The following is a 14257-nucleotide window of genomic DNA, read 5'->3' on the forward strand; positions in this document are numbered from 1 at the left end:
GCTGTGTCATTTTTAAAATGACAGTCTTTCAGAATAAGTGCCTGAGGACCGACGCCTATGTTTTGTTCACTGGAATGTCCCCCCCAGCGTAGGCCAATACCTGAGTCCTATACAAAAGGTGCTCAATAGTTGTTAGATAAGAGTTCTCGGTTTACACTGCAAACTTTGGTCACTTTCACCCAGGTTGTGGCGAACTTGAAAAGGCTTGGGATCCCGGCCACCTCCCCCGTGCCCGTGGCCTTTGCTTCTCCACCTCTCTCCCACGGGGAGGGTGCTGGGAGCCGCCCTAAATCCAATCCCCTTACGGGGCCACCCCCTTCTCTCTCTGACCTCGGCTCCGGCTCGGCCCCTGCTGCGCTGCTCTGCGGAAAGGCCAGCGGAGAGTTGCAAACGCTTTGGTTTTCATTCCAGTCTACAGAGAAGGAAACACGAACCCAGCCACCAGGAGGCCCCTGGTCTGAGAACAGAAATCATGAGTCATAGATTCGGGGGTTCGGACCTAGGAGCAGCTGGCGATGTGGATGGGCGTGGGTCTGCGGGGATGGAGGGGGCTCCCGAAAGGCCACAGCCCTTCCCTCCCGGGTAGGGCTCCCCGAAGATTCCCCCCACCCCACCCACCCCCCATGCCCCCGACCCCGTGCTCTCCTCGCTCTCGCCCCGGGCCCGCGGCTTTCAGGGGGCGGCCAGGGGTCCGGGAGGGGGCGGCGCTCGCGCTCCAGGTCGCCGCCCCCGCGGCCACATCACCAGGCGCTCGCTTCCCCTGGGGCGGCGGCGCGGCTGCGCGTGCGCGGGGCGGCCGCGCGGGGGCGGGGAGCGAGCGGGCCGCGGGCGCCGGCTCCCGGGCTGTCAGCGCCGGGCCGGCGAGGGCGCGAGGAGGCGCGCGAGCAGGAAGGAGCCGCGGCCCGGGGCAGCCGCCAGCCGCCGCCGCCGCTGCCGCCGCGGGGGACCAGGTGAATGCTCCTTCCGTCCCCCGCCCCGGGTGCCTCGGTCGCGTCTGAGGAGGCGGGGTCCCCTCTCCTTACACCGGCCGCCGCGGCCGCGCTCCGGGGCAGGTGATAATGGAGGGGAAGTCTGGGCTTTGGCCGCGGCGCCGCTTTCGGGCGCATCCCAGGTACTGGAGGGAGGAGGGGCGGGACCGGGCTCGGGACCCAGCGGCCGGGGCGACGGGGAGCGGCGGCGCGCCCCTCCCGAGCCGCCGTGTCTCCCCACCCCCTCGGGCCCCCGCGCCTGCCCCACCTCGGGCGGGACCGCAGGCTGGCCCTGGGCGCCGGCTGCCGGCAGCCGCGGGTGGACGGGCGGGCGGCCCCGAGCCCCGCTGGGCCCGGCAGCGGGTGGTGGCCGAGTGATGGGTGGAAGGTGAGCTGGGCTGGAGACGCCGCCAGGCGGGCTCGGGGCACATCCCGGCTCCGCTGCTTCAGGGCTCCGCAGTTGCTCTGTGCCCCCGCCCTCTTTGATTCTTTTCTTTATGTAAGTGAAATACACGCATCTCAGTTACCCACCCCCCCCCCCCCGCCCCAAACGTGCATCTACATGGAGAGATTATATGTTCGTATGTAATTATGTATTTACCATTTACATGCATATTACGTGTCGTCTGTCTGTAAATGAGCACTTGGGTTTTTTTTTTTAATTGAGATATACTGCACACACCGTAAAATTCGCCCTTTCAAAAGTGCGGCCTTCACATAGTCACAAAGTTTTGCAACTATCACCACTATCCTGAACATTAGCATCACGTCAAAATGAAACCCTTTGACCCATTAGCAGCCATTCTCATTTCTCCTTTAGCCCACCCTCTGGCAACCATTAATCTACGTCCTTTCCCTAAGGATTTGCCTGTTCTGGAAATTTCATATGAATGGAATCATACAGTAGGTGACTTTTTGTGTCTGGCTTCCTTCGCATAGCAATATGTTTTCAGGGTTCATCCATTTTGTAGCGTGTATCCGTATTCTTTTTCATGGCTGGGTACTATTCCGTTGTATTGATGTAGCATAGTTTCAGATATTGTCTATCTATTCATCACTTGATGGACATTAAGGATGTTTCCACTTTTGGTCATTGTGAATAATGCTGCTATGAGTATTTGTGTGCAGGTTTTTATGTGGGCATATGCTGTCATTTTTCTTGGGTGTATATATGATTAGCTTGTTGAGGAACAGCCAAACTTTTCCATAGTAGCTGCAACCTTTTACATTCCTGCCGGACAGTGTATGAGGGTTCCAAATTCTCCACCTGTTGGCCAACACTTGTTACTGTCTATTGGGTAGTTTTTATTATAGCTATGCTAGTGGGTGGGAAGTGGTATTGATTTGCATTTACCCGATGACCAATCATGTTGAGCATCTTTTCGTGTTCTTATTTGCTGTTTGTACGGCTTCTTTGGAGAAATGTCTCTTCGTATCCTTTGCCTATATTTTAATTGGGTTATTTGTCTTTTTTCTTACATGTCGGGTGTTTGTCTTTTTACTGTTGTATTGTTCATTTGTGGACGAAATTTTAGGTTTGGGGGCTAGTAAACTTGAAAAAAGCCAACCAACCTGATAGCAAGTGACATGGTGCTTCTACTTGGGGGAAACTAAGTGCCATTTATGCTTTTTTCAGAATACCCAACCTGTCAATTCTTGGGTGTCTTACTGCCTGTTTCCCTTTCTGGTATCTTGAGAAAAGCCACAAGAGAGACCACACACAGTTGGTGTTTTCATATATTCTTTGCTTGGTTTGACAAAAGTCCCAGTTATCACTGTAATTACAAATAACTCGGATTGATGGCTAGCTAAACAAACTAATAAAAAATGGCAAACACCAGTGATTCAATTAAAATTTCATATACTTACCTGCTCAAGCAAAGTGGAAGGTCTCATTTTACTAAGTTCGTGTAGTTTTATTACAGTTGTATTCATCTGTGGGGGGGGGCAAATTTTTCTGATGGCGCTGAAGTTAAGAGCCACTTAGAGCTGAATGAACGCAACTATGCTTATTTCGTGGTTAATTTCTGAGTAAACACAAATTCAGCGTTAGCCTCAGCTCTTTTATAGCAAAAACCACTGGAAAAGACACGGCACCTGTCTCTCAGGAGTTCAGGCTCACTTTCCTATTATCCTAATGTGACTGTTCAAAAATATACTTCCAAATTTCAGAAATGTTATAGAAAATAAAATTAAAGATTTCCAAGTGGAATTAATGGATAAGCAGCTGAATAAAAGTGTGAAGAAAAGCCCAATCCTGCTTTTCAACTGCTAAATTATATAACAATGGAAACATTTAACCCTTTTATGCCTCATTGACTTCCTTCATAGAATGCATAATTTCACTGTATAAGCTGAGTGTATGTCTTTCTTTTAGCTAATGGAATGATTATCAAACATGTTGAAAGTATCACCCATCCAAACCAATAGTTTCTTACTGACTCACCCAAAGGGTATGTAAATGTCCCGAGGCTACAAATGTTTTCCAAGGTGGCCTTCTCTGCACTCTGGAGTTTTTAGTGTCACTTATTAAGGACTGAGAGTCGAGGACAATGAAAAGTGGGAACAATTTGGGGACATGATCCCTGGGAAATGGTGGTCAGAGCAGACCCTGCCTCCTTTATGGTGGACTTCTAGGCACCTCTCATCTTTTCTCTGAGATTATTGTAGTTAGATTTCTGTAACTTAAAAATACTGTATGTGTTTTAATATATATAAGGCATATATACCTCCAGTAGGGTTCAAAGGCTAGGACTGTCAATCAGTTATTCTATCTTAATGTGAATGGATTTATTCAGATTGCTTTCCCCTTGATCAGCTACACTGAGGAAATGGGAATTTTGACTTGAAGAAGGATAAGAGAGGTAAGTAGTATGAGATCATGGAACATTTTGCGGGTTTGGCAAAACTTGCTGTATTTCTAGAAGTGTGGGTGTTGAAAATGGAGATCTTTGGACAGCATAAAAGGTCTGGAAGAAGAGTCAAGAAAAGCAAGAATGAGAATTTGGAAGGGAAGGTTGTAGGATATGAAGATAGATTCAATATATTGAGATATTTTTGCCCAAGAGAAATTCTAAATAGCACAAGTGGAAGAACCTTTTTCTCCTTCATTCCATTCCTCTTTCCCTTTTCCCCACCTTGCTTCTCCATGCTACTCTCCTCCTAGGACCCTGAAGTCAGATTGCGATGACTGTTGTGCATGTGTAAGCTTTTCAGTGTGCTAAATACACCCCTTCTGTCTCCAGATTCTGGTTTCTTGAGATCGGAGTGAAGAAACCAGATGAAGATGAAAATACTGTTAAAATAGTTTGTTATTTCTGGTACAGCTGGATTGGAAAACTTAGTTTAGATCCCTGCTTTCTCTATTCCTTCTTAATTTGCCTACCTAGAGGCAACTGTAGCACCTAAGGTACAGGTCTCACCTGCAGGGAGGGAAAGTCCTGAATCAGGAAGTTTACCTTCTAGGAGTTGGAATGGGAAAGGAAACTTTCTTTGAAGGCGTCCAAGTTCCAGACAGCCAGTGAGAGCTTGGGGGCGGGGCCTGTCTGGAATATTGACCTTTATTCTTATCTTAGCCCTTAGGTAAATCACTTTCTCAGAGGAATTGCTGCTGGGGTAAGAGAAAAGTGTCCCTTCCATGGCCCCCCTTCAATCCCGATTTCTCCTACTCAGAGGAGTGAAGGTTCTGCTGTCATTAGAAAAATAAGCAGCCATCCTCTTGCGTTTCGTAGACTAGCCTAGGAAATTAATCATTTATAAAATTGGAGCTGAGGTCATGTTTTCCTTGGAAGAGTTTTTTTAAGTGGGTGATCATTTCATTGTATGGTTAAATGTATAGATTATTAAGTCTTTTTCCTAACTTGTTTTACTCCTCCAATATTTATTTACTGAGTGTCTAATAGGCACTGGGCTGGGCCCTTGGGATTCAGCAGTGAACAAGAATGGGTCCTTGCTCTCATGGAGTTTACAGCCTAGAGAGACAGCTAGTGCAGAAACAATTACAATAAAGTGTAATAAATGTTAGAAAGCTTAGAGTACTTTGGGACCAGAAGAGGGGGACCCAATCTGAGAGTGTCAGGGGAAGTGATGGCTGAGCCCCAAGGTCACAAAGTAGAATAGGAAGTAGCCAGGTGAAAGGGAAGAGTGAGGATGAGCAAGAGTTTCAGGAAAAAGGAACATATGGAAAGGCCAAGAAGGGAGAGAGAGGGTGGTATACTAAAGCAGTATTTTTCAAACTGCAGGCTCCTGGGCAGCTACCAGTAGATTGTAAATTCAATTTAGTGGATTGTGATCTGCATCTTTTATTTATTTATTAAAAAATTTTTTTTATGTTTTTATTTTATTTTTTTTTGGGGGGGGGGGGCAGAGAGAGAGAGACATACACAGAATCCAAAGCAGGCTCCAGGCTCTGAGCTGTCAGCACAGAGTCTGATGTGGGGCTTGAACTCATGGACCATGAGATCATGACCTGAGCTGAAGTTGGATACTTAACCGACTGATCCACCCAGGTGCCCCTGTGATCTGCATCTTTTAAAAAAGAAAATGTGTCACACATGGTTACTAGATTGTAATATGTAAAGTTTGAAAATGTCTGCAATAGAGGAAAGAGACAAAAAGCCTGTGTGACCACAGGCAAAGGTGGATGGGAATGATTATACAGGATTTGGTTAACCTTGTTAAAGAATTTGGATTTATTTTAGAGGAAATGAGAAGCCACTCAAAAGGGTCTGATTAGATTGATTATTTTCCAGAGATACCTCTGAGTGCCTGGTCTTTCTCTACTCAAATACAAACCGCAAATTCCTTGGCCCAGTGTTACAGGTATTCCAAATTTGGTTCTAATCTATTTTTTCTAAAGAATCTTTCTTCTGTTTTTTGTACTGGAACCTCCATTTCATAAAGACTTATTGTCTGCCTAAGTGCCTTTGCACTGACGGAAAGATCTGTCTCATGTTGAACCTCTGGCATTTAGCTTAGTGCTTGGTACCCAGTAGGGATTAAGTAAATCTTTGTTGATAGAGTCTAAATATCCTGTGTATTAGAACTGTTACATGGTAGTAGAAATGACCTTGATGTTTCTAATAATACTTGCTTTTGGAAAAAGAAAAAGGTTTTATTAGAAATTCTTTTTTGGGGGGTGCCTGGGGTGGCTCCGTTGGTTGGGTGTCTGACTCTTGATTTCAGCTCAGGTCATGATCCCAGGGTTGTGGGATCAAGCCCCATGCTTATGATTCTCTCTCTCCCTCTGTCCCTCTCCCTCTCTCTTTCTCTCCCCATCCCCGCCCCCCCCCCCCCATCAATTCTTGTTTTCTCATTTGGAATCATGTTAGTGATAGAATCATATTGATTTATTTAAAAGATATTTAACAAAAAGTACTCTAATGTTATTCTAAAGCAGTAGCAGAGAGAAGAAAAAGAAGAGACTTTCTGATCTGGGAGTTTTTCTTCCCAAGGACTACAGAGCAATGACAGATTGTTCACACGAGGAGGCAATCTAGCAGTCATTTATATTTTGTTTGGACGGGCATTTTCGGAGCACTCACCAGAAGACAGTTTTATAAAGATGGTTAGGAACAAAGAGAATAAATTAGATTAAAATGTATCAATCATATGAGCTTAGTGGAGAGGCAACAGAGAATAAATTTTGGTTTTAGAAGAAGTAAAAATAGAACATCCATACACCCAAAGAACTTACAAATAAGAATTTAATGATGTCAGTTTGTTGCCAGAGAATGATTGTACTGTCACAGTACTGTGACTTCACAGAATTAGATTGTGAAACCCAACTGTGAAGGAAAAATTCTTTAAGTGTATGGTTTCGATAAGTGGCAAGAGAAGATATGAAAAATTCATGAAAGGTAGAGAGATTTCAAGTTCTGATTCAAATTTCTCTTTAATATACTTTTGAGATGTGGAAACTTGGCTAATTAGTTTTGTAAATTAGATTTTATGTAGCTTAAACATGAGTGCTAGAATCTAATTTTGCTAATATGGGATGGCTTTTTTAAAAATACTTACTGAGTCTTGTATTTTTATGTTGTACAGAGTCCTATTTTAAGCAGTGCATTGTAGAACCTAAATTGAAGCTGCTAACTTGTATAAATTTATCCTCAGGAAATCATTCTAAATATGGGAAATTATTATGCACCAAGATGTTCATTTTCGGTGCAATGTAGTTTAGTGAAGAAAATGCCCTGCTATAGGGAAATGATTCATTACAATGTGGCAGTGCACTTGAAATTTAACCATTAAAAGTGCTGTTTTAGAGCAATGGTTTCTTATTTATTACTTTTTAAATTAAAAAATAAAAAGTGCTCAATAAAGGCCCCTGGGTAGCTCAGTCACTTAACGGTCCAACTCTTGATTTCGGCTTAGGTCATGATCCTGTGGTTTGTGAGATCAAGATCAAGCGCCTAGTCAGGCTCTGTACTGACAGTGCAGAGCCTACTTGGGATTGTCTCTCTCCTCTCTGCCCCTCCACTGCTCACACTCGTGTCTGCTCTCTCTCTCAAAATAAATAAATAAATAAACTTAAAAAAAAAAAGTGCTCAATATAAGCAAAAGTACAGATAATATAAAAATATACAGGATTTAAAAAGCGAAAGTGGTGTTTCAAGTCCTTCCTTACCCTACCCCACGACCGAGGCCAACCTGGTTCTTTGGAAGTAAATACTCTGAGCACTTTGGTATCTGCCCTTCCAGACCTTTCTTTAACCCAGTGTTTTTCAAATTGTGCTCTCATGAGGGGCTTCTGGGTCTTCTCAAGTTAGGTAGGTAGAGACCTAGTGGATGGGAAGCAGGGTGCTTCACTCTGTACTGCTTTGTCTGTTCCTGTTTTATATATAGGGATTTCACATAGGGTTTAATTTAAACAAATAATTGCTCTGCATTAAAAGTAAATGTTTAGGGGCACCTAAGTGGCCCAGTGGGTTGAGCATTTGACTCTTGGTTTCAGCTCAGGTCATGATCCCAGGGTCATGGGATCAAGCCCCACGCTGGGCTCTGCACTGGGCATGGAGGTGGAGCCTTTTTGGGATTCTCTCTCTCTGCCCCCTCCCCGCCCCCCGCTCGCTAAAATAAATAAATAAATAGATAGGAGCCTGCTTGGGATTCTCTCTCTCTCTCTCTCTGCCCCTCTCTCCTGCTTGCTATAAATAGATAGGTAGATAGATAGATAAATAAATAAGAAAAGAAAGTCCTAAACACCCTACTAAGGAATTCCAGATCTTACCCAGTTCACCATTTTGCTACATAGTGACATGAATGTTCTGCATAGACCTGTCTATTTTCCCCAGCAGTTTTATGGATGGTAACCAGTCACCTTGTTGGAATGCACTCTCCCCCAACCCCTACCTTTTTTCCCATCTCTCTAGATCTTACCTGTTCTTTAAATTTTTTTTTTATTATTATGTTTATTTATTTGGAGAGAGAGAGAGAGAGACAGTATGAGCATGGAAGGAGCAGAGAGAGAAGGAGATACACTCCGAAGCAGGCTCCAGACTCTGAGCTGTCAGTGCAGAGCCCGAGGTGGGGCTCAAACCCACAAGCTGTGAGATCATGACATGAGCTGAAGTTGGATGCTCAACCAACTGAGCCACACAGGCGCACCTAAATCTTACCTGTTCTTTAAGGTTTTGTTCACCATTGTTTAGTACATTCCTTCTTTCAACAGGTATTTAGTGAACACCTACATTTTGACTAATGTTGAATAGGAAATACGCAGAATTTGTATCAAAAGCTCATTAACTAGTAAAGGATGACCTTCGTGTAAATAAGGGCAGTAATGTTTTGCAAAGAAAGAGCATTTGGCGGGGAGGGGGCAGGTACTACTAAGATAGAAGTGGTCTCTTCCTTTTCTGCAGTTTTATATGTGACTTATAAAAGGGCAATTTATGATACAGCTGCATTTCTGGGTCTTCAGGAAATACTTGTTAACTTATTAATTGAATAATAGAAGAAAATGCAGAGAATTCACCTGTGAGTTAGGGATGAGACTTCAGAAGGAGCTGCTTTCATTCTTGAACCATCAGCTGTGTTAAAAAAATAACTTGAACCCAATTTACTGGATTCCAGTGTTGGGCATGAGCAGAGTTGAGAACGAGTATTGGAAGGATCTTGGTTCTGTAGTCCTTGTCCCCCATGGCCCGCTCTGGGACAGAAGGATCGTAACACAGAGAATGTCTGTAGCATCTTCCTTATCATGAGCTGGTTAGTCAGCAAGTCACGAATTCAAGTCCTGTATCTTTATCTTACTAACTTTACAACTTGGGCATATTCCTTAACCTCTTCAAGACTCAGTCTCTCAAACTGCAGGGTATGAACATGTCTGTCTCCCAGGTTTTCAAAAAAGACTATGTGCGAGTCCAGAGTGCTGTCTGCTATTTTCTTCACACTCTGCCACTTTCCTCTATGTTTTTAGATAAATAATTAACAAAGAATGTTTAATAACATTTGAATTTTCTTTTCTTTTTTTTTTTTTTTAAAGCAGAAAACTCTTGTACTCTAGCATTCGCAGACGATAAGGTTTCAAAATAACCCCAGGCAAACTCATGATGGATTCTGTCTTTCTAGTGCTTCATGTTCTGGTTGAGTAGACTTAGTTTTCAGTCTAGAGTAAACCTTACGGTGTGGTTTAAGGTAGTCTGTGTTCCTTGTGAACTGTAAAAATGTTATTTAGATATCGTTTTAAAAACGAAAGATACATCAGGTATGGTGTGTAAACTTCACAACAATATGAGAGCTACTTCCTATTTCAGCTTTCATTTTCTTTTTTTCTTTTAAAGCACTGGTTTCCTGAAGACCCGTATTGTTCAGTACGTGTACTGTTTAGTGTATGTACAAACTGGTCAATATATATATATACGTATATAAACATATGTGTACACACACACATACCACTTTATAGCATACTGGCAGTGTAATTAAAAGCAAGATTGGATAAGTTGTATAAAAGATAAATATTTATCCTCAGTTTATTTTTTTTAGAGAAAATTGGAACAAAACAGTTGATCTGAAAGTTATAAGCCAGGGGTTCAACCTAGCAATATATAATTGTATGGTATAGTATATTCCCTAGTATGGGGAGAAAGAGGTGGAATATTAGGTTTTGAACCTTTTATAAACTATAAAACTAATGATGCATAATGATAATTAGCTAAACATATTTTGAAGACTCAGTACACTGATGTAAGCATTTTACGTGTATTAAGTCATTTAATCTTTATGAAAACCCAGTTAGGGAGGTTTGTTTGTTTGTTTGTTCTCATGAGGAAACGGAGATTTAGAGGCATAGATCCCACAGCTAGTAAAAGCCAGGATTTAAGACACAGCAGTTTGACTTAACTACTGTCAATATCATTGGCGTGTGGACACTTCTTGACATTTAAGTTTTTGTAAGAAGCTCATCTCTCGTAATTGAAGTGTGGAGATTTGCTAAATGAGTCACTTGAAATTTCCCCGTAAAATCACTCAGTGCAAGCCCTGTTATTAATTAACCCGTTTAATGAAAGCATAGTAAATATCTCGGTAAGCTTTGTACAGTTTCAAACACAGCATAACGCATTTGCCAGTGATTCCACATCGGGTCTACAACTTTGAACAGTTAATATTCTCTCCTTTTCAAAACGTACTTGACTGAAATCTGTATACTCAGGTATGGGATTTTGTGAATAGATTTTGTAATCTGAATTCTAAATGCTATTACTCTTTAGAACAAACCTATCCCTTTCTCAACCCTGGGGGCAGTGCTTACTAGGCAATCCAAACACGTGTTTGAGCATTAGCAAGGAAGTACCAAAAGAGAGAGAAAAAAATTAATGTTTTTTAAAGAAACAGTGAGGTAGTCTTGGGAAAAATAATACCTTTTTGTGACTCTTACTTTGGGGTTGTTATTATTATTATTGTTATTACTACTACTGTAGTCTCCACACCCAGTGTGGAGCCCAGTGCAGGGCTTGAACTCCCAGCCCTGAGAAAAAGACCTGAACTGAGATCAAGAGTCAGGACACTTAACCAACTAAGCCACCTAGGAGTCCCTGGAGTTACTGTCATTTTGAATTATATGTGATGGATTATGAGGGAGACCCGCCATAGACTTGGTAATCTGACCCTGCTTTGGAGCTTGGTGGGCACACGTAGTTATTCATCCACAATTATGTAACGAGTATAAAGTATAAATGAAATCATGGCTATGGAAAATGAATGCAACCGTTTGTCAGCTATCTGGCAGTGTTTAGGTTGTGTTCTTTAAATGAAGGCTGTTGCTTTTTGGTTGTGCTGTTCTTATTGAGAGATGAGTGCAGAGGGAGAAGTAGGAAGGAAGAGGCAATTTTAGAGCTCTGAGGAATTTCAGAAAGAGGAAATTGTAAGTAACCATTAATAGTAACTCAGTAGAATAATATTGATAAGGAAATTTGGGGGGATATTTTATGAAATGCAAAAGGCAGGATGTAAAATAATATGTACAATATAAGCCTATTTTTGTTTTGAATATATATATATATATATATATATATATATTAAAATATAGTAAAGTTATATACCACTATGTCATCAGTGATTATCTCGGAATGATAGGTTTCCAGAATAAACAATTTTTGTGTATCTTTGCCTTTTCTTCTTCTTTTTTTTTTTTTTGCACTGAAGACCAAAAAAGAAAAATAATTTAAAAAAACCTCCCTTTATGCTAGTGGGAATTAGAAGAACAGTTTCAAATGAGCAGGGAAAGAAGGAAGGGTAGTCAGGATATTTTTATGAGCAAAGACCATCATGACAACTAGGCTGGTTTTTAGGTGGCTTTGAGTATAGTTAGCTTGAACTTCAAGTTGGACCCAGAGCCTCCCCCAACCTTTTTCCCCGTCCCCCGCCCTGCCCCCGCCCAACTGGTATTTGAGTAAAAAGGTACACAGCCCTGACCAAAGGGTAGAGAAGAGACTTGATTGAGTTAAGCCATTGTTTCACTTTGTTGCCAAGATAATCAAGTAACATAACACTGTGTACCTGTAGTTTACCTCATCTGTGTATGGTCTCTTGTACTGAGTCTGTGCACTTGAATTGACTTCACAGCGCTATGTACCAGGGAGCACCCTTGAGGGAAAGCACAGCCTGGGAAGGTAGAAGATCTTTCTGGGCAGTGCCATTGTGCAGGTGTCCCAGCGAGGGAAGGTGGTGTTAGGCTGCCACCTGAGGAACACCTCCGCGAGGGAGCTGTGCTGTTTTATCACTTTGGAAGGTAATGTAATATGGCCTGCCCGTCAGTTCACTGCTTCACCTCTGAGATCTGGGGCCGGGGGAGGGGGGAGCTGTGGGTGAGTAGAAGTGCTTTAAGTAAATAGTTAAAATGAGATACTGTGACAATTATGGAATACTCCTGGTCTTAAAATGTAGAAAAAAAATGCTGACTTTATCTGTGGCAAATCATTTTTTCCTTTCTCTTTTCTTAAAAAGAAAGTTTCATTTTTCTTTTAAATTTTGACACATTAGCTTTTTTCTTCCTTTCTCTGTTCTTAAAAATGGGATTTTTTTTCTTTTAAACTTTGGGACATTGGCATCCTTTCTGTACCTTAAAATTCTGAAAGAGTTCATTTTCAATTTTTAGTTTAATTATACACAGAGTTGATGGTATATTTTATGTTGGTCTAGAAGTGGGTTTACCTTTTCAGGGTTGAATTCTCTGTAAGAATATAAGGATGTGTCATGGGGGAAAAGTATGAAAGTATACTTTTGTAGGAGTTCGGAAAAATGTTTACTAATTTGAAATGCTGATGAAGTCATTACTTACTTTCTAAATTTAGGTATTTTAGACTTACAAGTGCCAGAGAACACTGCTAAGGAAATGCATTATTTATGTTTTATTCTTATGTACACTATCTTTTACACAGAGGTGTTGAGTCAGTTTATAAAAAAACAACACCTACAAGAAATGTTGGCTTTTTAAAAAAAGAATTACAAGACTAGTACTAGAGAAAATAAAACTAGGAGTATAACATTAAGATGAATACATTAATCATAGACTCGAATTTTAACTATAGCTATCAGTTTCCTTGCTGCTGAAGTAAAAAAAAAAGGGGGGGTTTCAATATTTATTAAAGAAAAGAAAAATACTGGTTTTCAGTAGCAACGCTGTCTGTAGCTATTATTTCTAAAGTTTCTTATGACTTTATACATGAATGATTGATGAGAAGGTGATGTTCTCAGCAGGAGTTTGCAGGAAATTAATGAATGTCAATAGCTTGTCAATTGAAGGAGAGAGTGTTAAGTGGTAATTTTTGAATAAGATACGTGTAAGAAATGTTGAAGACAGAGTAGGAGAAATAAACTGTTTTGTTGTTGAAAAGCGCTTTCTCAACTTCAAAACAGAGTTCTCTGATTAAACTTGTTTGCCACCCAACTATTCCTCAGGTTTTTTCAAACAGTAGCACTAACTGATGTTTTTGGTAATAGTTGGCTTCCTGTGTTATTAAAACTATTTGTGTATTGCTCTGAATTTAATCAGAATATCTAGTTAAATGGTTGAATTTTTTCCTCATTTTTCAGTTGGTTGGTTTGATAGGGACTAGATGTAATCTAACTGATGGCACTTGGTAGAATAAACTGTACTTTGTTTATGCAATACACATAGTTCTTTGGACACACATATTTATTCTGTCAACATTTTCTCGATAAGTAGAAATGGCTTAACTCTGGGATATGTTTTAGTTGAATCATTAGCTTGATTTTGACGTATCCTTCTAAATAAACATTCTTAAATTTTATTTATTTATTTATTTATTTTTGAGAGAGAGAAAAAGAGTGAGGCAGGGGCAGAGGGGGAGAGAGAATATTTTTTTATTTTTTTAATTTTATTAAAAAAATTTTTTTAATGTTTATTTTTTGAGGGAGGGAGAGAGAGAGCATGAGCAGCAGAAAGGCAGAGAGAGAGGGAAACACACAATCCAAAGCAGGCTTCAGGCTCTGAGCTGTCAGCACAGAGCTCAACGCGGGGCTTGCACTTATGAACCACGAGTTTGTGACCTGAGCCGAAGTCGGATGCTCAACTGACTGAGCTACCCAGGCCCCCCCCCCCCCCCCAAGACAGAGAGAGACTCTTAAGCACGCTCCATGCTCAGGCCTGACGTGGGGCTTGATCTCGCAATTATGAAATCATGACCTGAACCAAAATCAAAAGTCCAACGCTTAACCAACTGAGCCACCCAGGGGCCCCTCCAACTACCTTTAAATGAGCTCAACAATGATAAAAATTATGAGATATGTAAATTACTATAGCTCATCTGTTGTTTGGACCAATTTGA

The 14257-nt window shown here is 41.6% G+C and overlaps 1 protein-coding gene across 5 annotated transcripts in view; it reads left to right on the forward strand.

Annotated features, from left to right (window-relative positions):
- The first annotated feature begins 821 nt into the window (after positions 1–821).
- The window catches only part of SLC41A2 (solute carrier family 41 member 2), a 125749-nt gene continuing 112313 nt past the window's right edge, over positions 822–14257 (forward strand). The window contains exons 1-2 of one of the 5 annotated variants that reach the window (XM_058741549.1): positions 6742–6826; positions 12033–12198. The gene's annotated coding sequence lies outside the window, so the exon portion shown is untranslated. Of the gene's footprint in view, positions 951–6738; positions 6827–10531; positions 10621–12032; positions 12199–13950; positions 13971–14257 lie in introns of those variants that run through there. The other 4 variants (XM_058741550.1, XM_058741552.1, XM_058741553.1 and 1 more) reach the window with 4 other exon arrangements.

Source organism: Neofelis nebulosa, chromosome 8 (assembly GCF_028018385.1).
Source record: "Neofelis nebulosa isolate mNeoNeb1 chromosome 8, mNeoNeb1.pri, whole genome shotgun sequence".
NCBI lineage: Eukaryota > Metazoa > Chordata > Mammalia > Carnivora > Felidae > Neofelis > Neofelis nebulosa.